Source organism: Pistacia vera, unplaced genomic scaffold (assembly GCF_008641045.1).
Source record: "Pistacia vera cultivar Batoury unplaced genomic scaffold, PisVer_v2 Contig768, whole genome shotgun sequence".
In the NCBI taxonomy this organism is placed as follows: domain Eukaryota; kingdom Viridiplantae; phylum Streptophyta; class Magnoliopsida; order Sapindales; family Anacardiaceae; genus Pistacia; species Pistacia vera.
In genome coordinates, this window is record NW_022196632.1 from 49018 (window position 1) to 73049 (window position 24032).

Genomic DNA, 24032 nt, shown 5'->3' on the forward strand with positions numbered 1-24032 from the left:
TATTGTTATAAGAAGTTGTTGTTAGATGGTTGTGCTAATAATTTGTTGTGCTCAGGTTGTTTATTGGTTTCTCTGGTAGTCATGTTACAGATTATTTTCTCAGTAAATTTACTCCTGAAATTGGTGTCTTTCTTATTACGATTTTGTTTGTTCAGGTTAGGTTGTTTATTTGTTGTTCTGGCAGTCGCGTAGCACATTATTTTCTCGGTAAATCTACTGCTAAAATTTTTGTTTTTCTCATCACGATTTTGTCTATTATCTTGTTGTATTTAGTGTATATTATAATATTGTCATTATGAAATGCCAATGGTATAAATGCTTCAGAAGTTACCATCATTGTTATCATCTAATTATCTATTTATTTTTCGGAACACTTGCCAAGGTTTTGGTGTTCTCTGTAGTACATCTAAGATATTATTGTTTTAATGAGAATTGTAGCAGTTGGAGTCATATATGGTAGTATATCAATAGCAGTTTGATATAGTGCTTGCATGTTATTCTATTTTCGAATCAGAATCACTAGTTGTAATATTGTGTCTCTATCACGTATCACGAAGAATAAATGTCTCCCAAGTAATAACAAAGTCTCACAATTTCTATTAAGTTGACTGATTGTCTGTTTTCTCTATTTTTTTTTTTATTTGATGATATTTTTTTTTCATTGTAGTAATGTCTCCTAAAAACTTAATGAAATTTATTCGAAGACTTGATTCTGAAGTTCTGTATATAAGAGGATCAAGCAGTGATTCCAAGTCAAAATTGTTAAGGCCTTTACAGACTCCTGTTTTACCTGCTTCAGTCTTCAATTCTGTGAAACCTGATTCTAGTTCCTGCCATGTTAAATTGATTGAAGAAGAAGATAATCAGTCAGAAGAAATTCCATTACGTAAATTGGTAAAACGATAGAAAACCTATCAGCAAGAGGGTTCAAATACGAATTCTGAACGAAAATGGAAAAATCTTTCTAAAGAAGAGCTAGCTAGCAAAACATTCAGCCTAGGGAAAGAGGTAACGTTTTTTCACTTTATCATGTGAATATATACTTTATTTGGCACAATGATGTTAACGTGGTTTCATTGTTTTTGAAATAGGCTTATGAAGGTTTCTTAGAAATCAAAGAACATTGGCTTGTTTCAGAAGATGTGATCTCAGATTTTAAAAAACAAAATGAAGATGTGATTTTCGAGGTTCACAGTTGGAAGAACAGTTGAAAATATCAAAGGAGGGGTTTGAAAAGGTCAAAACCGAATTGAAACACTGTCAAGAATCATTTAGAAATGCTAAACAATCTTTTGCAAATGAGCTGCAGTGATAAAGAAGAGGCTTATGATTCAGTGTCAGAAATGTTTTTGGCCACCAGAAAAGCTTGTGTCAAAGAATTTAAGCACAGATTCTCAAATGAAGATTCTAGTTTTTTAGAGACAATTGTGTCGAAAAATGAGAAGATGCCTCCTAATAGAGATTATATTGGCTGCAATGTTGTTGTACCTTTCTCTGGTCCACTTAATGCCACTTTTGCAAATTTTTAAACTGTTTATTAAATATTTTATTAGTAATTGCTAATATTTGCCACGCAAGTGTTTATAATTGTGTTATTATTACGGACGTGGATGTATTCAGTTGATGCTAATTTTTGTGTATGTGAAAAAAAGTCTCCAGCCTATGTAATGCTACTTCTGTAAATATTTAAACTGTTTAATTGTAATATTGATGTTAAATATCTTGACAATGTTTGTCGTGCAAGAGTTTGTGGTTGAGTTGCGTATGTAAAAAATATGTATTTATAACACATAATACATATAATGTAGCATTGATTGTATATGACAATAATACTATAAAATGTATAAATATCTTTGTATCAAGGAATTTATGTTTTTGTATATATTTAAACATTTAATGTGACCTTTTCATATTCATATAAATATCTTTAATCTTTCACATTAATCTCTCATAAACAATGTCTTATATTATATACAATGTATCAATCCTTTATGTTATAAACAATGCTTTATCTTATATACAACATATCAATCCCTTCAGTTAAACACTTCTTTGAAAACAATATTTATCAATGTCTCTGCCGGCTTATCTTGTTGCAGGGCTAGTAGAATCTTGATACCTTGTCTTGAGGTTACTCTTGATAGTGCGACGTATAATTGACCATGTGTAAAGACTTGATGTTTCATATACAATCCTACTATTTTGAGTGATTGACCCTAACTTTTGTTTATTGTCATACAGAAGCTAGCTGTCACAGGTAACTGTCTTCTCTTCAACTTGAAAGGCCACTTCATATCTGTATTCGACATTGCTATTCTGGGAATTGTAACAATATCCCCAATATTTGACCCGATAATAATCACTACTTGTATGGACCACTTTCCTAAATGGGTTATAATTAATCTTGTTCCATTGCAAAGACCATCAGATTGATTCAAATTACGCAGCAACATAATTGGAATGCCAATTTTCCAATGCAATTCATGTTTAGGGATGTCGCAGCACATCAGAGAATTAAGAAATTTGGTAGAATAGAGAATGGCATCATCGTTTGAGATACCTGCTGCTTTGCAAGTGTTGTTTGAGCTGAAATATGTCTTTCCATATATTGGCAGACTTTGGGTGATATAGTCGTTCAATCTATGTACTGTCTCATTTTTTGGTGTCAATATTGCTCTCTCTCTCTCTCTCTCTCTCTCTCTCTCTCTCTCTAATATAGTCAATATTATTTATCTGAGCAGATAAATCTAGAAAAACAACATTCATAATTGTTTCTTCGTGACTGGTATGTTGATCGACTTTCAAGTCTTCAGGTATTTGGATGTAACTCTCATCTTCTACATCGTCCCTTCCTTCTCCAATATCAAGTAACCATTTGTCAAAAGTCTTCAAGTTATCTAATTTTGTTGGGTTTACCAAGTTTTTCTTCAATCTCATGTTCTTTGTAAGTCTCAACACTATTACATGTTTCCAAAGGGTAGATGATGATAAACAGGCCTAGATTATGTCCTATTTTTTTCCCTTTTGGTATAACTGGTAGAACCTGTCTAAAATCACCACCCAAGGCAACAGTGAGACCTCCAAATATTCTATCTGCATTTGATTGATCTTTTTCAGACAAAATATCTTTCAGAGTTCTATCAACAGCTTCAAAGCAACACCTATTTGCTATGGGTAGTTTTGCCAATTGTGTCCCCTTTTTTTATATCACATGTACTTTCCTCAGTGATATTTAAAGGAATTTGAAAACGTGAATGTGTTGTTCTTCCACCGGATTGTTAGGAAACGATCAAGTTATGGCAACGGAAACAAAAACAAAAACAACATGGATCGTTCCTTGGAACCAAGATCAGGGCACAAAATTACAGTTTATACAACATGTATTAGAATCTACAGAAAATCAATTTAAAGTTAAGAAACAGTACCCACGTTTGGAGGCTCCTCCAATTTTAACTCTGAATGGGATTCGCTACCGATCCAAGGGTAGGATCGAACCAGCAATAGTCCACACGAAGATAATCCCAACGAACTAAATAGGGATTTGCTAGATCCTCTTTAGTCTTAAGAACCAAGAACAAAATAAAATGAAACTTTGATTCAATCAAGTGTGAAGTAGCGTGAATGAGAGAAAGGGGGCTGGAGTTTTCTTTATGAATGAATTAATTATTTAATTCACAAAGTGTTGCACTTATATAGTGCACACTTTGCCCTATTCCATCATGGAATAGGCTTGGGCACCAACCCAACCCAAACACCCCTTGTATCAAAACAGCGCCATTTAGATATTTTAATTATCATTATCTCAATTCAATTCAATTAATATATATATATAACAATAATGATAATTTATTTAAATATATGTGAACACATATTTAAACGTAATCTCACTTATTTAATTTTAATATCAAATTAAATAAAGGCCACGACCTCAGCAAATTTAATTGCACTGTGAGATTACCAAAATACCCTTTTGCCTAAAAAGACGAAAACACCCTTCTTATAAATTGGTTCTTAAATTATCTTATATGTGTGTGACCTGTAGGCTCCTTATCATACCGGTAGTGTGTAGTATCACGATTAACACCAATTAATCGTCTCACTACACACAGACCAAGATTGGCCCCTAGTAGGACATCATGGCCACCTGATAGATTCGGATTCAACGAAGCAACTACCTGTCAACGATATGGTTACCGTACAATTCAATCTTTTCATCATTCGTTATCTCGATGAGACCGAGGCATAGAAATGTTAGAGTAGATGCCGTAGAGCCAATCAATTATTGTAGAATTGACTCTTTGTAATAATGTTCATTAATTAATAAGAGGCATTTTATACTATATCGCGTAAATCATTATTATTGCAATATGTATTGATATATGTCCTTAAAATGGTAGAACCGTGACGAGGGTATCAAGTGTTTCAAATCTTGATAGTGAGAACCCTATGAGCACATATGGTGGCCATTCTAGAAACGTCCGTAGCCCCAGTATTATTATGAAGTAAGGGCACAAATAATACGGTAAGGCTATCATAGTGTTGAACGACCCTGTCGAAAGGCAGTGACTGATCTCACTTGTCAAGGTTGTTTGGTGACAACCTGGTGCAACACATGGGTGCTGCTGTGGCGATTACACCGCAGCGAGTTCACTGGACTGGCCCACCAGAGGATTCCATATGGATGGTACACCCAGTGTCTATGGAACAAATCTCTAACGAATGGTGGTGCATGTGATCCTTAGACTTGAGATCACCGGAGCGCCTTGTGCATCGATTGGTGTGTTGACACTGCCTAACGCAGTTCTTTTTAGAGCTGTCAATACGGTGGTGATTGGCTGCTCAAAGAGTGTATCAAGACTATGGTGGATTGACAGAGGATTCAATCACTCGGGTATGGAGAAAGTTATCTCATGGCACAATTCAGTATATGGTAAGACACTAAAACTATGGCCACAGTGGGATTGAGTGTGTGCTCTATCCAGTTTATAATACGGGTCATTGGTCCAGAAACTGAATAAATAATATTGAGGTAACCGAAGGTTGACACTATTTCTATGCCTTCGTCTCGTCGAGATAACGTATGATGAAAGGATCGAATTGCACAGTAACCATATTGATAGGTAGCTACTTTGATGAATCCGAATCTATCGGGTGGCCAGATGCCTTGCTAGGGGCCAATCTTGGTCTGTGTTTAGTGAGACGATTAATTGGTGTTAATCGCGATACTATACACTGCCGATATGATGAGGAGCCTATGGGTCACACACATAGAAGACAATTTAAGATCCAGAGAAAGAAGGGCATTTTCGTCTTTTAAGGTGAAAGGGTATTTTGGTAATTTCACAGTGCAATTAAATTTGCTGAGGTTGTAGCCTTTATTTAATTTGTTAGAAAAATTAAATAGTGAAATTACGTTAAATGTGTGTTCGCACATATTTAAAATATTATCATTATTGTTAATGTTAATATATATATATATATATATTATATATATATATATATATATATATATATATATTAATTGATTTAATTGAGATAATGATAGAAAATAAAATAAATCAAATTGGGAGTGTTTGGAACATGGGGCGTTTGGGTTGAAGCCCAAGCCTATTCCGTATGGGATTAGGGCAAATTGTTTTTACTATAAAAGAAAAGTATGTAATTAATCATGGAGATTTTTCTTTGAAAAACAAAAACACACAACCCCCTTTGACACTCCCACGCCAGAAACCTTCTTGCCTAAATCAATTCAATTTGATTTCTTTTCTTCAATCTTGAAGCCAAAGAGGATCTAGCAAATACCTCTTGGTTCTTTTGAGATGTCTTCGTGTAGACTACGTGGGTTCGATCCTACACTGGATCCATATCAAAACGTTCAAAGACAATCGTGTGGAGCCTCAAACGTGCGTTGGTTTCTAACACAGATTATTAATTTCTGCAGATTCTTGCTTTAATAGAATTGTAAAATTATACCCTTGATCTTGGTCATGTAAACGATCCTGTATATTAATTTTTTGTTTGTGCTGCGTATACGGGACCGTTTACTAACAAGAAATAGTGTAACCTCGGTTACTCTCGATATTATGTGTTCAGTTACTGGACCAATGACTTGAATTATAAACTGGATAGAGAAACAACTCAATCCCATGTGGCCATAGTTTTAGTGTCATTGCCATTTACTGAATTGCGTCGTGAGATAACTTCCCCGTACCCAGGAGTGATGAATCCTCTGTCGATCCACCAGTCTTGATGCACTCCTTGATGCCATAATCACTACCGTATTGACAACTCTGAATAGAATTGCGTTGGGTTAGTGTCAAACTACACCAATCGGTGCACAAGGCGCTTCGGTGATCTAAGTCTAAGGATCACATGCACCCACATTCATTAGAGGATTTGTTCCATAGACACTAGGGTTACCATCCAGGAATCTCTGGTGGGTTAGTCGGTGAACTTGCCTACAGCAGCACCCATTGTTTGCACCAGGGTGTCACCAAACAACCTTGACAAGTGAGATCAGTCACTGCCTTTCGACAGGGTCGTTCAACACTATGATAGCCTTACCGTATTATCTGTGCCCTTACTTCAGAATAATACTAGGGCTACGGACGTTTCTAGAATGGCCACCATATGTGCTCATAGGGTTCTCACTATCAAGATTTGAAACACTTGATACCCTCGTCACGGTTCTACCATTCTAAGGACATATATCAATACATACAATGATGATTTACGCGATATAGAATAAAATGTCTTTTATTGATCAATGAACATTATTATGAAGAGTCAATTCTACAATAATTGATTGGCTCTAGGGCACATACTCTAACATGGATAATAGCAATGAAACGATTCTTGATGTAGCTACAGCCAGTACAATTTTACCATCGGATCTTAATTTGACCATGATTGTTGACCATAGGAAGGTTTTGCCTGCTCTACCATGTCCGTAAGCAAAAAATGGTGTTCCACTTTGATTGTTGATGGAATCAAGGATTGAATCATATATACGTCTTTGGCCATTCTTGAGACCCTTGTATAAATCACTGTGCAGTGTTTTGATGTTGTCGATATCATAATCTAATTCCTCAGAAATTAATCTATTCTGTGAATTCTAAGAAATGGAACAGTTTGGAATTGGCATTCCAGAGAAATCAGCCAAGGATTTTCCTCCCTTTTTCATCAGCTCTTCAACCTCGAACAATGCATGATTCTGAATCTGTTCCTCAGTGCACCTCAATTCTGTCATCCGCATTTTCTATTTATGAATGTAGGGAATGTCTTCAGATAGGCGTTCTACATTTGCTCTCCACAAGTCTTTTGGACTCACCACTTCATTATATACGAGAATAGTTACAAAGAGTTGTCTTAACTGTCTTCTGGTAGCCCACGTTGATGCTTTATCCAAACAATCATTCCACTCTTTATCATCATCCAGCAATCCTAATGCGTAACATGCATCTTTGAATGTACTGAATATTTCTTTGTTGACAGTTGGAATATCTTCAAATGATGTTGCTCCTCTTACTAAGTTCAGAAGCATTTGCAAATAATATTTCTCACCACTACCTGGAAATGCAAAATATACCTTGCCAATACACCTTGATTTTAGTCATGAGGACCATTGTCTTTATGTATCCTTCCAAACCCATTTGCTTGGAAAATCAAGATAAGTCAATGATCTTGCAGAATGGTATAGTTGATTATCCTTAATCCATTTAGTCAATTTTGTTTGCGTAACAACCTTGCTTTCCAAAAGTTTAACCAAACACTTACTTGGATCGAAAATAATTGTTTGTTCGTTCTCTAAGTGGAATGACAATCTTTCAACAGCCGGTTCTCTGTAATACATGTCAAACTAAAATATCCTCTAGCAAGCTTCCATAGAAAAGATATATCTGTAATGTTTTTGATTGAATCAATTAATATTATATTAATAACAAACATGAACAAACAATATAAAAACATTATATTTGATGTATTTTGTACATACCTGCAGTCCATATATGCCTTTATTTCATCTTTGTTCTATAAAATCTCGCATTGATTGTTCTGTTGACCATTGTTTTCAATTTCCATAGAAACTCTCGTTCTGTCCGACCCTTTGTTGACATACTTGAATAGATACTTGATTGATCTATGTTGATTACAAATTTCAATATTTATGTGAGCATCAAACTTAACCAAAAGATTCCTAATATAAGGAACAATAAAACTGTTATCCAGTTTGATTCCCTTTTTCTCAACAAATGCTCCATTATTTCATCTTCTGTACATTGGATATCCGTTGTCATCCACAAATGTTTGATCAACAAATTTCTTTGGAAAATGTTTTTTACATTTTCCTCTCTCCATACATGGTGAATTCTTGTTAACATCACCGCATGGATCGTGGATCATGTGATTCTCGACTGTTGCAAAGGCAACACAATCAGTTTCCTTATTTGGTATTTTAGCAGAAACTATTTCATCTATTTTGGATGCTGAAGGATTCTTATATTCGGAACCAATAAATGAGCATGTGAGAGGCCTCTCTTTGGAGCTTGATCGTGTAGATAACTGACAAAAACAATTATAATGTATTCAGCAATAGTTGGAATAATATAATTTCATATCATAAAATATCAATGAGCCAGATTTTTAAAGAAAGTAGAAATATTATTCATTGGATTACTTACTTGCCACCGTTTCACCAAAATATTCATCTTTTTTTTTTATCTCTCGCATTAGCTCAAGCAATTTGATCTCAAAAACTCTGCAAACTGTAGTTACTCTACTTTCTTGATCACATTGTCCAATACAATTCTGTAGATATTATATCTCTGGCCACTTGGGATTATAGGTGAACGTCAAAAAAATATCTGGATATCTAAAACATCTGCAAATCGCCATTGCATCTTGATAATTCTGAACACGATATCGGGGACTACAAGTATGAGATGAAGGGAGCAACGTAGATTTCCTTAGATGTTGTGCATTAACATCATCTTTTGAAATGGCATCCATCAACCTGCTGTATTAATCACTGCTCAATTTTTTCTGATTGTTTCTAATCCAACGAAATCTTTCCTCTTCAACAGCCATATATGCATCCACAATATATTGCTACAATAATCTACCTGATCTCATCAGAGTATGCACTTCATGTAATCTATACTACAACCGAAATGCATAATATTCTCTCATGCTCAGCCTGTTTCTCTTTGAAGACTTTTTGTCAGGAAACTCTTTATGGTTAATGTCAATTATTTATCCATCTTCTCCATATGGGAATAATATTGGATAACTTAATGCCATAAAGCTTGGATGCAAGTTAGAAATTCTTTGAAGACCCTTTTTGAATGATAAACAATGACATCTTTTCCAATTTCTGAAATTCCAATATCACTAACCCCGTAATTTCAGATGCAATTGGCAAATTGTATTGTCTTCCATCTTTTTCCCTTTTCATTTTTAACCGCAAATGCATATTTCTAATATCATTCCAATGCATATGGTTCTTGATAGAATGGAAACTTTTAACCAATTCATTATTCGCATCAAACATCAATTGCAATTCTTGCACTAATTCCCTGTCAACAATACCATCGGTTGTATTATCTCATATAGAATTTAATCTATGACTGGTTTCAGACTCTGTGTCATAAATATAAAGCTGCGCAAACTGAGGTTTCCTTCCTTTAGGTGGAAGTAACGATCCTATTCAGTGGTAATTTTGTCCGCAAAGTTTGAAAACGTATGGACCAGCCCTTTGGTTAATCTCATGGTCAACATGCCCTCCCATCGATGTAAATTAGAACAATGAATTGTATATCCTTATTTTGCTTCTAAAACTAATCGTCTTATTACCACTACCCACATCCAATAAACCTTTTAATGGTTTTGGCGATTCTTTCAATAACGGTAACTGAACTTTGCCATCCATACAACATAATGAAAACAAAGGGATGGCTGGCTCTTAGTTCTTAACAGTTCACTCTTCGTACCACATGACGGATCCACAATGAATGAACTTGTAGGATGGTTCATCAAAGTTCCAGGACTATTTTTCCACTGTGCAAAGAAATAACGTGATATTTTTAGAAAGTAATAAAGTTAATACTTAGATGTGTTTTGTTGATTTGGATACTCGAAATGACATTTTTTTTTTCCAAGTAACTTTAATATTTGAGTTAACATTTAAATATGTCTAACTAACAATATGACATTTGTTACCTCTTTCTGTTGAGCGAGATTTTGAACCTCTATTTGTCTCTGATAAAGATTTCTTTTGTTTTTTCAATGTCTGACCTAGGAATGAAAATAATAAAAAAAGTCATCACAATATTCAACAACACTTGTGATGTGTGATTTGACAAACATGCATAATTAGCAAGTGCACTAGTCGCAAAAATTAATACAATGATGAAGTAAAGTATCGTTCCCACGAGGATTGCGTGCTAATTACCGAGTTTCCTAATTCTATTACTAATTGAAGAATAGAAAAATGCTGGAATTGTGGGGGAAAGTAAAGCTAGAATTAAAACACAAAATCAAACAACTAAGATTAACACTAAACTAATCAACACAAATTCAAATCAAGGCAAAAGAGGTTAGGGTTCGACTTCACTAAGATACTCTAGTTTAACCTATAATTTCTATTGCTTCCAAATTCACTTGCAAGGATTATAAATTGAATTTCTTAAGTTGCAGAATATACCTTCTCAGGCTATATTCCCCTACCTATCCCTATTAAGCTTTTGTGCCCAACAAAATGAAGGTTAATAGTTCAAAGTCTATCATGCTAAATAGAATCCTATAAAGATTTCATAAATCGCTAAACCTATCTCTAGCGTTTGTTTAATCTACGATGTTTACTCTAAGAGGCTAACACATGAATCACTTCTTAGTCTCATCATGCTCAACATTCAGTTGAATCAAAAGAAACCAACATCCAACTGCATTAAGAACAAGAATAAACACATAATCCAAGCAATAGAACTCATGAACAACACAAATTTATAGATTAAACCAATATAATCCAAGTTACATCAAAACCCTAACCCAAAAGTGAGTTAGTTCATGCTCAAAATAAAGAAAAACATCACATAAACAATAAATGTGGAGTTCAACATAATAGAAATTGAACAGGAATGAATTCTTCCCTATTTTGGAGACCCAAATTCTTCAAATCTCCTTCTCTTCTTCCCCCCATCTAAAAATGTCGACCCTCCCAAAAAAATGAACTAAGTCTCTCTTAAATAGTCGGCTAAAAACCCTAGGAACTAATACAATACAAGTAAAACATAGCGTTTTACAAAAACATATTTTTACAGTTTTTGCCAAGGCGAAGAAGAATCTCGCCACGGCATCGATTTGAATTTTGCTTAAACATCTGACCCGAGGCTAGCTTGCCGCGGTGAAGAAAGAACCTTGTCGTGGCGAACTCTTGCTGAACTTTTATGAAATTACGAAACTACACTCCGCTTGCTTCTTCGCTTGAGTCTTCGATCTTTGAGATCCCTAACAGGAACAAGCTTCACAGTGCTTCCAATCAGCATCAAGATTCCCTCGATTACTGAATTTCACTTGATTCTGGGTTCAGAAACTCATTTTCACTCGTTTTTGCTCCAATTGCACGTTTTGGCCTGAAACATAAAATATATGAATTTAAGTATCAATTCCGACACAAAACTTAATAATAAGTATCTGAAATCATACAAAAAGCATAGAAAAAACAGTATAATCCTAGGATTATCAAATACCCCCAAACTTAAGGTATGCTCATCCTCGAGCATCAGACACACAATGAGACTAAAGAAGAACAATAGAAAAGAAGAAAAAAAATTGAAAAAGCAGAGGAAAATTTAAAATAAAATGAAAAAGAGATGCCTAGAATTGATTGCAAATGCAAGTCTAAAAAATTGTTGATACATTATTACAAGAAAATGTTTAACACTCCAAAAAGTTATAAATTGATTGATTATCTTTCTCTATTGGTCCCCTAAGTAGGTAATCCCCACTTCAATCCACCTTCCGACTTCCCGGATTATTTTATGCAGAAATGTGAAGTTTATCAAAGGATGGTAGATTCCATAAGCCTAAGTATCGAACTAGTCTCCACTAATGAGGACTAGACATCACTAAGGATCAAAAGGTCTTTGTTGACTTGTAATAATAGGCTTGGGTGAGTGGCTTGAAAGAAGGGATAGGAAAAACAAAGTAAGAGAACTTGGTTTTCCTCATGTAAACACAAAGAGCAACATCGACAAAACCCATTCTTTCTCATTTTCCAACCAACTCTTACAATCTTTTTCACAACCCCCAAACTTATGCATTTCTTATTTTTGCTAGAAATGCATAAGGAAATCAGAAATTTTAATTATAACTATATACAGTTTTTTTTTTTTTTTTTTTTTTTTCGAACTCAAAACAATTGGGGTTGCTTGCCCCCTTTTTATTGCCCTTTCTTACACCCCCAAACTTGAACTTTTTAAACCATCACTTCTTTAGACGCCTCTCAACTCTTTTATGTTATACACGAGGTCCGGAATTCTCCTAAAAGGTATGAAAAAGTGTTTAGGGTAAATAATATCCCAACAATCCTAGTCTCATCATAGACTTATGCAATTCCTCTAGGCAACAACAACATAACACACAAAACACACTAAACAATTAACAATCAAAGAACTTAAAAAAAAAGAAACACAATTTCAAGGTAAAACACACAAACAAACTAAACACAAAAATTTTCAAAATTTTCCTACCCCCAAACTTAAAATGACATTGTCCCCAATGTCACATCATGCACATCCAAGGAGTAGAAAAATAAAAGTAGAGGTTAAGAGATACTCCCCTAATTAATTTGTGAAGGCCGATTTTTGTGCAAAATCCTAGCATCCATTCCTTGGCTTCTTCATCATCATCATCTGTCAAACAAATGAAAATTTATGGTGCCAAATATGTTTGAACTGGCTCCTCTAATGGTAGGTCTATCTTGGAGCCTCCGAAAATAAGCTTGATCGAGGATTGGGGTAGGATGACAAAGTGGTTCATCATCTGCCTTCTTGACTCCAGCTCTCATACAAATCTCCGTGATGAGCTGCGAGAAGACATAGCTAGCTCTCATTGTCACGCCCCCTCCTGAGTATCCCTATCCCACCGGATCCGGGCGCTCCAGGAGACTTAAGATCCTGAAAGGAAGGTGAATACTCTTTAAAAAAAAAAACATTTATAAAAACAATTCCATCTATAGACGAAAGTGAAAAGTAGTGCATTTGCATGTTTGAGGTTTAGAAGGTGGAAATACACAAATAATTATTCTAAAAACAGGAACTGAAATCCAGTTAAAAAAGAAACGTAGTATCAGAGTCCACTAAAGTTTGTAAGAGATTCAAATCATCATGCATCAAGGCTAACCTAGAGCGTAGAGTATGCTCCACACGAACCCGATCTACGGTTCTGGGGGAGGAAAGATAAAACAGTGAGCTGGGAAGCCCAGTGAGCGGATAATATATTTTATACGAAAATAACTTTAACTTTGAAAACATGCATGAATAATTGTATGCCACAAAACACTAATTCACTTACATGATAAGGCAACAACAGTATATATATATTATTCTCGGATGCCATGAAATCACACACCACTATCATATAAAATAAATCAATTATCACTACCCTACTAGCACTTAGGGGCCTGGATCATAACTATCTGAACCAGTCCCTAACTCAGACATGAAGCTACACCACTCGCAATCTACCTTCGGGGTGGCACCATCCGCAGTCTACCCTCAGGATGGTACGAACATCATTGGATAACCATGCTCGACCCACAGTCTACCCTCCGGGCGTCATGATATGGTATCAAATATAATCTCACCCACAGTCTACCCTCAAGGCGTCCAAAATCCCACACCGGCCAATAACTACCTGGTGTAATCCCACCCAGAGCTTGTCAAACGTCCGTCTTGTTCTAGTAGGATATCCCAATGGCTCGATAGGACAGACCATCTCAATGCGCGCATGAGGATAAATATCAAATACTAGCTGATGTCTGGAGGAGGACGGTTACGGTTTCCAATCCGGGAGTCAAACATAATAATAATCATGCATCCACAATTTCATTCCAAATATGCATTATGCATGCCTTATGCATATATAAAGTATAATATGATATAAAATTCCAATAAAAGGCATGAATAAATTTCATTCCAAATATGAATCATGCATGCCTTATGAATATATAAAGTATAATATGATATAAAATTCCAATAAAAGACATGTATTCATGAATGCAATGCTCACCACGTCAAAATACAAAAGTATGTAAAATTCTATTTACACCCTATATTTATCATCAATTTTCTAAGGTCCCAAAACTTCTAAACATGACAATTAACCCCCTGCTGCCAAGAGCCTACTGCCCATAAGAAAAAATCTCACATTTTTATTCAACACTCTTTCCGCAATTTCCAAAATAAAAAAATGGACCATTTATAGTATTTAATATCTCATTAACTTCATATCCATTCTACCTTAATATCAATTCTACCTTTTTACCAACTTCCAACACTCATTCGCACTCAACAATCACGATTAATCAAATCTGCAGTTTATGAAAATGCAGCAATTACTACACTGATGACTCCAAAATACCTAGCCAACAATGCAACAACAATACAGCAAAAAAAAAAAAAAAATATATATATATATATATACATACACTTTAAGTAAACCTCCAGGTCATGATTTCATACCCATTACCACCCAAAAAAAATCCAGCCAATCTCTAACCTTTTAGGCAAAGTAAACGTTCACATTCTATACAATATAGGCCAGCAGTCTCATGCCCATTATTTCCCAAATTTTCCAGTCGTCCACTCATCACAAAGCTTAACAACATTCAAATATAAAATTCAAAATTCATTTAGTATCCACCCATATTCATGTTTCTAATCAAGTCAATTTTATAACTAACCCACAACCTTCCAATTCATTCCACACAATTTAATTAGCTGACTTCCCACACATGCAATATACCATTCAATTCATGTAAAAGCCATGCCTAATTATAAGTAACATGCAACGCATAAGTACCTCTTTTTAATAGCAATTTACCCAATATTTTCATAAACATAATTTCATACTCTCAATTCCAAACACATGCATGTCACGGAGATCTTCAATTTATTAGAAATTCAGAACTAATGAACTAAAATAAAACCTCAATCAATCGGGTATGTACACGCATATGATCATTCCAACCAACACATGATTTTAAATGCAAGTTTAATAATATTCCACTCACACTTTCTCCTTTGCTTTTAACTCAAGTGCTCAGTCCTCCTATCTTCTTCACCTAGTTGATCCAAAATTATTATAGGAGTTAAGATCTAAACAAAGAGAAGATGAAAGATCGATTAAAAACGATAAAGGATTGAAAATGCATGCGTAACCTTATTCCTTTACCCCAAAATTTCTCTGAAAATTCTTCTCCTACAAGCACCACTCGGCTCTCCTCTATTTTAACTCAAATGTTATTTTTCTCTCTTTCAATGTACATAGGAGAATGAATGTGAAATGAGAAAGACAAAAAGAATAAAGCAAGCTTCTCCTCACACTTTTTTTTTTTTTTTTTTTGGTTTCTCTCGGCTATCTCTTTCTCCACTCCACCATTCCTCATCTCAATTTAATAAAATTTCACAACCATCAATGGCAAAACAATGTGCCAAAACTGTGGGCTAATTCTCCAAAAGAAATTTTCTTTAATCCATCTTGCAATGGCCAATTATGCATGCATCCCTTAGTCTTTGATTCTTACATCTTGCACACCAAAATCCTTTAAATAAAGTTAAGTTTTATCATGATCTCACTCCTGGAGAACATGTACCCTTGCATGACACAATATTAAAAAGACCCCTCATCATTAATCAATTTCATAATATTGTTGAAAGATTTTCACACTTCCACTTTCACACAAGTGCTCTTGCAAAACTACTTAATAAACCCACCATGCCTTATTTCTTACTAAAACATCTCTAAAAAGTTTCAATTCTTACATATTACCCCTTAGATTCTGTCACGCCCGCGGCCCCACACAGGAGTTCCTCGCGGTGCCCACACAGGTACGTGACTCACAAAGTACTGTCCCCCCCCCCCCCCCTTCCCATTTGCCTATAGCCCCTTGGGCGGGGGTTCGGGGGGGGGGGGGGGGGAAAGAAATCCCTTAAGGGGGGGGGGGGGGGGGGGTGGACAGTACTTTGTGAGTCACGTACCTGTGTGGGCATCGCGAGGAACTCCTGTGTGGGGCCGCGGGCGTGACAGATTCACATAAATAAAATTAAATGAAACCCACAAAGAAAATACAGAGTATTACACTCACTGGTTTGGCCACATGCCTTATATTATCCATTATGATTTCACCTACATCTATCTTCTTTCTAGTTGCAATGACATAAAGTAAGACGACTCTCTCCGAATCCACTGAACTGTAGTGCGTCTCTAGAATCAATCTCGCACAGATAAAGTATTGCCAAATTCTAGCCATGGCTGTCAAGTTAGTCCCTTTTAAGCTTCTCATTCCCTTCTTCGAGATCTCCCAAGAGGTACCTGGCTTTGCTATAACCTTAATTATCTCATCATAATCAATCTCCTTAGCCTTGAATTCCAAGTAATCATCATGGTCGATTGGATTAATCTTATAGAATTCATTGATGATCTTGGCACTAAATGGCACCTTGACACCCTTCACATACACGTGCCTGGGATCACACTCAGGGAAGTTCGCGTAAAACTCTCTTACAATGGGCTCTACGACTATATGCTTAGGTTCTCGCAGAAAGGGTATCCAATCTCTTCCTTTGATCCAATCATCCGCAAAAGCACTGGTCATCCCTCTCTCGGCAATAAAATCTATGTCCTTTCTCTTAATGGCTACTTCATATCGTTGCTTAGCCTTATTGTTTACAAACCTATTATCTACCTGCTTGCCCTTACCCTTTGGAACGGTTTTGAGTGGCATTTCTCTCAATATAATTCACTACAATCTACCACCAAAAATTAGTAATTCAACTCCCAAATCCAACACTAATGCACACTTCTCACAACCTAGCAATCAATTCCTCACTTCACTCTTAACCTTTCGAAATTTACACTCAAACCCCAAAATCACCAAGCTTCCAAATGCACTCAACCAACTTCAAAATTACAAACCCAAACTTTCTCAACACAATCAATTCAAAATCCACAATTCTTAAATCAAACCCACTTCACAATTTGCAACAAATCCACAACTCAATCAATTCAATCAATTCTCAAACCTAAAGCATTTAAAAACCAAAATTGATCTAATTCAAAGCTAGATAACACGAATTCGTACCTCGCCCACCACAAATTCACCTTAAATTTCACCAATTTCTGCCCAAATTGCAAGATCCTCAAATTTTGGAGAACCTAGGGTTTTCACAGTTTCTTCAATAATGTGCAAAATCTTTGAAAAAGGTAAGGTGATTGGGTGTTTATGGGAGTTATGGAGTGGAGTAGTGTGAGGAAATCGACTGGAAAAGATCAAGATTTGAAGATGGAAATTTTTGGTTCTAGGAGGCTTTTTTGAATGCTTGCGAAAAATGGGAGAGATAAAGCGAGTTTATATAGAAAACGGTTTTCGTCGCGGCGAAGTTCTTGAATTCCCTCTTCTTCGCATGTGAATTGCTCAATGCCACAGCGAAGTCTTTCTCTTGCTGTGGTGAAATCTAAAAAAAAGTTCTTAAGGGTCACAGAGTGTTCAATGCTGCGGCAAAGTCTTGACAATTTTCTATAATGATCACAGAGTGTACATTGCCGCAGTGAAATTTTGAAATTTCAAGATCACGCATTTGGTAGTGTGTTTATTGCCGCGGCTAAATTTTTCTTTTGTCGTGGTGAAATCTAGAAAAATTTTGCTTTATGCCAAATTTTAATCTTTCACTTGAAACACAAAAAGGAAAACAAAATTTAGCTATTCCCTCAGTCAAATAATACATAAACAAATGTAAAACAACTAAAAATGAAAACGATTGGGTTGCCTCCCAAGAAGCGCTTGTTTATAGTCGGAAGCTCGACTTTCTCCTAGGATCTCATTTTGGGATGTCGAGTTTGATGGGCAGTGACTTGCAACTCAGCGATCCATCAATGTATGGCTTCAATCGCTGCCCATTCACCTTAGATGTACCCTTTTCCTCATGAGAGATCTTAACAACTCCATATGGGTAGACTTGGGTAACTATGAAGTGTCCGGACCATCTAGACTTAAGTTTTCTGGGAAAGAGCTTAAGTCTAGAATTGTATAGCAGTACTTTTTGACCCACTTCAAAGTTTATCTTCGTTATGTGCTTGTCATGCCACATCTTGGTCTTTTCTTTGTATATACGAGCATTTTCATATGCATCATGATGAAACTCATCAAGTTCATTCAATTGCAGCATTCTTCCTTCCCTAGCAACTTGTAAATCCATGTTTAGCTGCTTGATTGCCCAGTATGCCCTATGCTCTAGCTCCACCGGCAAGTGACATGCCTTATCATACACCAAACGGAATGGAGACATGCCAATTAGAGTCTTAAATGCAGTACGGTATGCCCACAATGCATCATCTAACTTTCGTGACCAATCCTTCTTGGATGCATTAACCGTCTTTTCTAGAATTCTTTTCAGCTCCCTGTTTGAAAGTTCCACTTGCCTGCTGGTCTGAGGATGGTATGTTAAAGCAACCCTATGTGTCACTCCATATTTTCCAAAGAGAGCTTCAAACTATCTGTTGCAAAAATGGGTTCCTCCATTACTGATAATTGCCCGTGGTACTTCAAATCTTAAGAAAATGTTTTCCCTCACAAAGTTCACCACCACTTTGGCATTGTTGGAGGGTAATGCAATTGCTTCCACCCATACATAGTCAACAGCCACCAAGATATACAAATTCCCATATGAATTTGGGAAAGGGCCCATGAAGTCAATCCCCTACACATCAAAAAGTTCAACAACCAAGATGTTACTTAACGGCATCTCATCCCTCCTTGAAATATTTCCACTCTGTTGACATTAGTCACATTCTTGAACAACCCGTAAAGCGTCCTTGAATAGAGTTGGCCAATAAAATCGAGATTGAAGGACTTTAGCTGTTGTTCTAGTTCTTCCAAAGTGACCACCGACTTCCTTCTCATGGCAATGCCTTATAATACTCTTCATTTCTTCTTCTGGGACACACTTTCATATCATCTGATCTGCACAATGTTTATACAAAAAGGTTCTTCCCAAAAGTAGAATTTCAAGTCAGAGAAAATTTTCTTCTTTTGCTGGAAAGTCATGCCATTTGGAAGCACTCGTGATGATATGTAATATGCAATATCCACATACCAAGGTGCTTCTTCAACTCTCATCAATTTCTCATCCGGGAATGTCTTATTAATTTGAGTTTCCTCTTTAATTCCCTGTGCTGGTTGTTCAATCCTTGATAGATGATCTACTACCACATTTTTTGACCCTTTTTTGTCTCGGATTTCCAATTAAAACTGTTGCAGTAGTAAGATCCATCTTATTAGCCTTGGTTTTGCTTCTTGCTTTGCCAACAGATGCTTGAGCGCTGAATGGTCATTGTAGACAATCACCTTAGCACCTAGCAAATAAGAGCAAATTTTTTCAAATGCAAAAACAATGGCTAAAAGCTCTTTTTCAGTAGTGGTGTAATTTAACTATGCATCGATTAGTGTCTTGCTAGCATACTGAATTACATGCAAAACCCTGTTCTTTCTCCATCCTAAAACCACTCCTAATGCAAAATCACTAGCATCACACATCAATTCAAATGGGAGTTCCCAATTGGGAACTGCAATAATGGGTGCAGACACTAAAAATTTCTTAAGAGTTTGAAAAGCATGGGTGTATTCATCATCGAAATCAAAAGATGCATCTTTAATCAACAAATTGTAAAGGGGTTTAGAGATTTTGGAGAAATCCTTTATGAATCTGTTATAGAACCTCGCATGCCCTAGGAAACTCTGGACTGCCTTGAAATTTGTAGGTGGTGACAACTTCTCAATCACTTCCGTTTTGGCTTGATCCACTTCAATGCCATTTTTTGAAATTCAATGACCGAGCACTATGCCTTCTTGAACCATGAAGTGACACTTCTCCCAGTTGAGCACCAAATTTATATCTTGACATCGCTGCAAAACAAGGGAAATGTTAGAAAGGCAATTATCAAAAGAAGAACAAAAAATAGAGAAGTCATCCATGAAGACTGCTATGAACCGCTCTACATGTCACTGAATATCAACATCATGCATCGCTGAAATGTGGCCGGTGCATTACACAACCCAAAAGGCATCTTTTTGTAAGCAAAGGTACCATAAGGACAAGTGAATGTCATCTTTTTTTTTATCTTCAGGGGCAATGGGGATCTGATTATATCCTAAATAACCATCCAAGAAACAATAGTACAAATGCCCCGCTAGCCTTTCCAATATTTGACCAACGAAAGGAAGTGGAAAATGATCCTTTCTTGTTGCTTCATTTAGCTTCCTGTAGTCGATGCACACCCACCAACCCATGATTGTCCTAGTCGATATCAATTCATTGCTTTCATTCTTCATTACCATGATACCTCTTTTCTTTGGAACCACTTGCACCGGGCTCACATAAGGGCTATCTGAAATAGGGTAGATGATGTCTGCATCTAAGAGTTTTACCACTTCCTTTATAGAAGGATTTAATCTCCGTTGTGGTTGCAGTCTAGGCTTGACATCATCTTCCATGAGTATCTTGTGCATACAAAGAGATGGAGAAATGCCTTTAATATCAGAAATGGTCCATCCAATGGCTGATTTATGCTCTCTTAACACTCGAATCAATCTCTCTTCCTCTACTTTACTCAACTTTGCATGATGATTACAGGAAAGGATTCTGATTCATCAAGATACACATATTTAAGGTGAGATGGTAAAGGCTTTAGTTCAAGCTTTAGAGGTTCTTCCGTTCTTGCCTTTTCCTTTTCTTTTTTTATGTCAAAATGTTCAAATTCTGGATCTTGGCTTGTGTTTATCGGTTGGAGTGCTTCCAAATACCTAGCACATTCATTCTTCTTTGTCTCGTCTACCTCGGTTGTTTTGGATTGGGCAAAGCAAGCTTCTAGAGGTAGTTGAGGGGTGATCTCTTCAATAGTATCCGCTACAAGTTTATCCACCAAATCCACACTAAAAAATGAATCTAACTCTGATAGAAATTTCATAGCCTCGAAGACATTAAAAGTCATCGTTTCATTTTGGACCCTTAGGATCAACTTTCTTTGTTGAACATCAATCATAGTCCTCCTTGTAGCAAGGAATGGTCTTCCTAGAATGAGCGGTATTTCCTTGTCTTCTTCCATATCCAACACAACAAAGTCTACAAGGAAGATGAACTTATCCACTTTAACTAGCACATCTTCAATAATACCCCATGAATGCTTGATGGATCAATCTGCGAGCTACAAGGATATGGTTGTGGGCTTCACCTCACCAATCCCTAGTTTCCTGAAAATAGAAAAGGGCATTAGATTAATGCTGGCACCTAAATCACATAAAACTCTATCAAATATAATATCTTCTATAACACAAGGGATAGTGAAACTCCCTGGATCCTTGACTTTTGGTGGTAGCTTCTTTTGCAGAATGGCACTACATTTTTCTATAAGCATCACTGTTTCATCATCTTCCAACTTCCTTTTGTTTGAAAGAATCTCTTTCAGGAATTTAGTATAACTCGCATCTGCTACAAGGCATTTGCAAAAGGTATGTTAATCTACAATTTTTTAAATACATCTAGGAATTTCATAAACTGCTTATCTAATTTTGCTTTCTGAGCCTCTGAGGAAAACGAACAGAAGAGGTATGATGTGCCAACTCTGGCAGTATCTTTGGAAAAGATAGCTTATTTTTTCTTCTCTTTTGCACACTTTCTTGATGAAGTTCATTTTCTTGGCTCTGCATTTTCTCTTTTACTATGATTTCTTCATCAATATTTTCCTTAGATTCTCCCTTCTTCTCTGAAGGGTTCTCATCCTTCTTCCTTTATTCAGCTTCTTCTACGGATTTCCCACTTCGTAAGGTGATGGCCTTTGCTTGTTCACGTGGGTTAGTCACCGTATTGTTTGACAAAGAACCTTGAACTCTCTCATTCAACTTTTCTAAAATTTGTCCCAACTGTACTTTCAAATTTCTGATGGATGCTGCTTGGTTTCTAAAATTAGATTGTGTCTCATTCATGAAGTTTGCAGTCTTTTGCATGAATCTCCCGAACATATTCTCCAACTTTGATACCCTCTGCTCTATTGGTTGAAGATTTGCCGCTTGTTGGTGATTTGGTACTGTCCTTTGGTTTGATTGATTACCTTGATTGCTCTAGGAAAAATTTGGGTGATTTCTCCATCTAGGATTGTAGGTGTTGGAAAAAGGATTATTCTGGGGTCTCTGATTTTCGGCCAAATAATTGACTTGCTCTAAAGATGAAGATGATAAAGCAAAGGTGTTCCCCACTTGGCAGTCAATGCTTGCATGGTTACCTGCACACAAATCACATGTTAATTGAGGTGCTTGAATAGAATTAACCTGCATACCTCCTAATTGTTTCTAAAGTGCTGCTAGTTGGGCTGAAATGGCCGTGTAAGCATCAACTTCATGAACACCGATAGACTTCTTCGGATGTATTCTCTCATTGGGTCTCTGATAGTTGTTATTTGCCAGGACTTCAAGTAACTCATAGGCTACTTCAGGTGCTTATTTTGCAATGCTCTTCCAGATGTTGCATCCACCATTGTTTGCACATATGGAAGCAACCCATTATAGAAGGTTTGGACTTGCATCCAAACAGGCAAACCATGGTGTGGACATTTCCTCATTAGTTCCTTATATCTTTCCCATGCTTCATATAGTGACTCGTTCTCGTCCTGCATAAATGATGTGATATCGTTTCTCATCTTTGCTGATTTCGCTGGTAGGAAATATTTGGTTAGAAACCTTTGTGCCAATTCATTCCAGGTGGTGATTGTTCTTGCTGGTAGTGCCAATAACCATCCCTTTGCTTTATCTCTTAGTGAAAATGGAAATAATCTTAACCTGATGGCATCATTTGACACTTTGTTTGCTTTAAATGTGTCGCATATCTCCAAGAAGTTAGCAATATGCGAGTTTGGATCTTCATGTGCATTTTCCCCAAACTATACCGACTGTTGGATCATTTGAATGATTGTCGGCTTTATCTCAAAATTGTTGGCTTGAACCGGTGGCCTAGTGATACTTGGACCACTACCATCAACCATGGGCAATGAGAATTCCTTCAAAGTTCTATCGTTCACCATTTCTGTGTGTAGTGTTTCTTCTCTCTCTCTTCGTTCCCTAATAAGTCTTCTAGCTGTTCTCTCGATCTCTAGATCAATGGGAACTACAGGGAGACTTCTTACTCTTCGCATAAACTACAGAAGGAAGAGAAAGGAAGATCGTGAAATTACACAAACTAAAAAGAATGAAAGTAAAACTAAAGGTAAAACTGAAATTTAAAGCTTCAACTTAGCGAAAATTAGAAGAATTCAATATCAACACAAAATCAATCCTCGATAACCGTGCCAAAAACTTGATGTGTGATTTGACAAACATGCATATTTAGCAAGTGCACTAGTCGCAAAAAGTAATACAATGATGAAGTAGAGTATCATTCCCACGAGGATTGCGTGCTAATTACCGAGTTTCCTAATTCTATCACTAATTGAAGAATAGAAAAATGTTGGAATTGTGGGGGAAAGTAAAACTAGAATTAAAACACAAAATCAAACAACTAAGATTAACACTAAACTAATCAACACAAATTCAAATCAAGGCAAAAGAGGTTAGGGTTCGACTTCACTAGGATACTCTAGTTTAGACTATAATTTCTATTGCTTCCAAATTCACTTGCAAGGATTATAAATTGAATTCCTTAAGTTGTAGAATATACCTTCTCAGTCTATATTCCCCTACCTATCCCTATTAAGCTTCCATACCCAACAAA

General features: G+C 36.2%; 1 non-coding gene across 1 annotated transcript; it reads left to right on the plus strand.

Annotated features, from left to right (window-relative positions):
• Window positions 1–22861: 22861 nt before the first annotated feature.
• Window positions 22862–22968, plus strand: LOC116116267. Its single transcript, XR_004125784.1, has one exon. It is a non-coding gene; the product is annotated as a small nucleolar RNA R71 (small nucleolar RNA).
• The last annotated feature ends 1064 nt before the right edge of the window (window positions 22969–24032 follow it).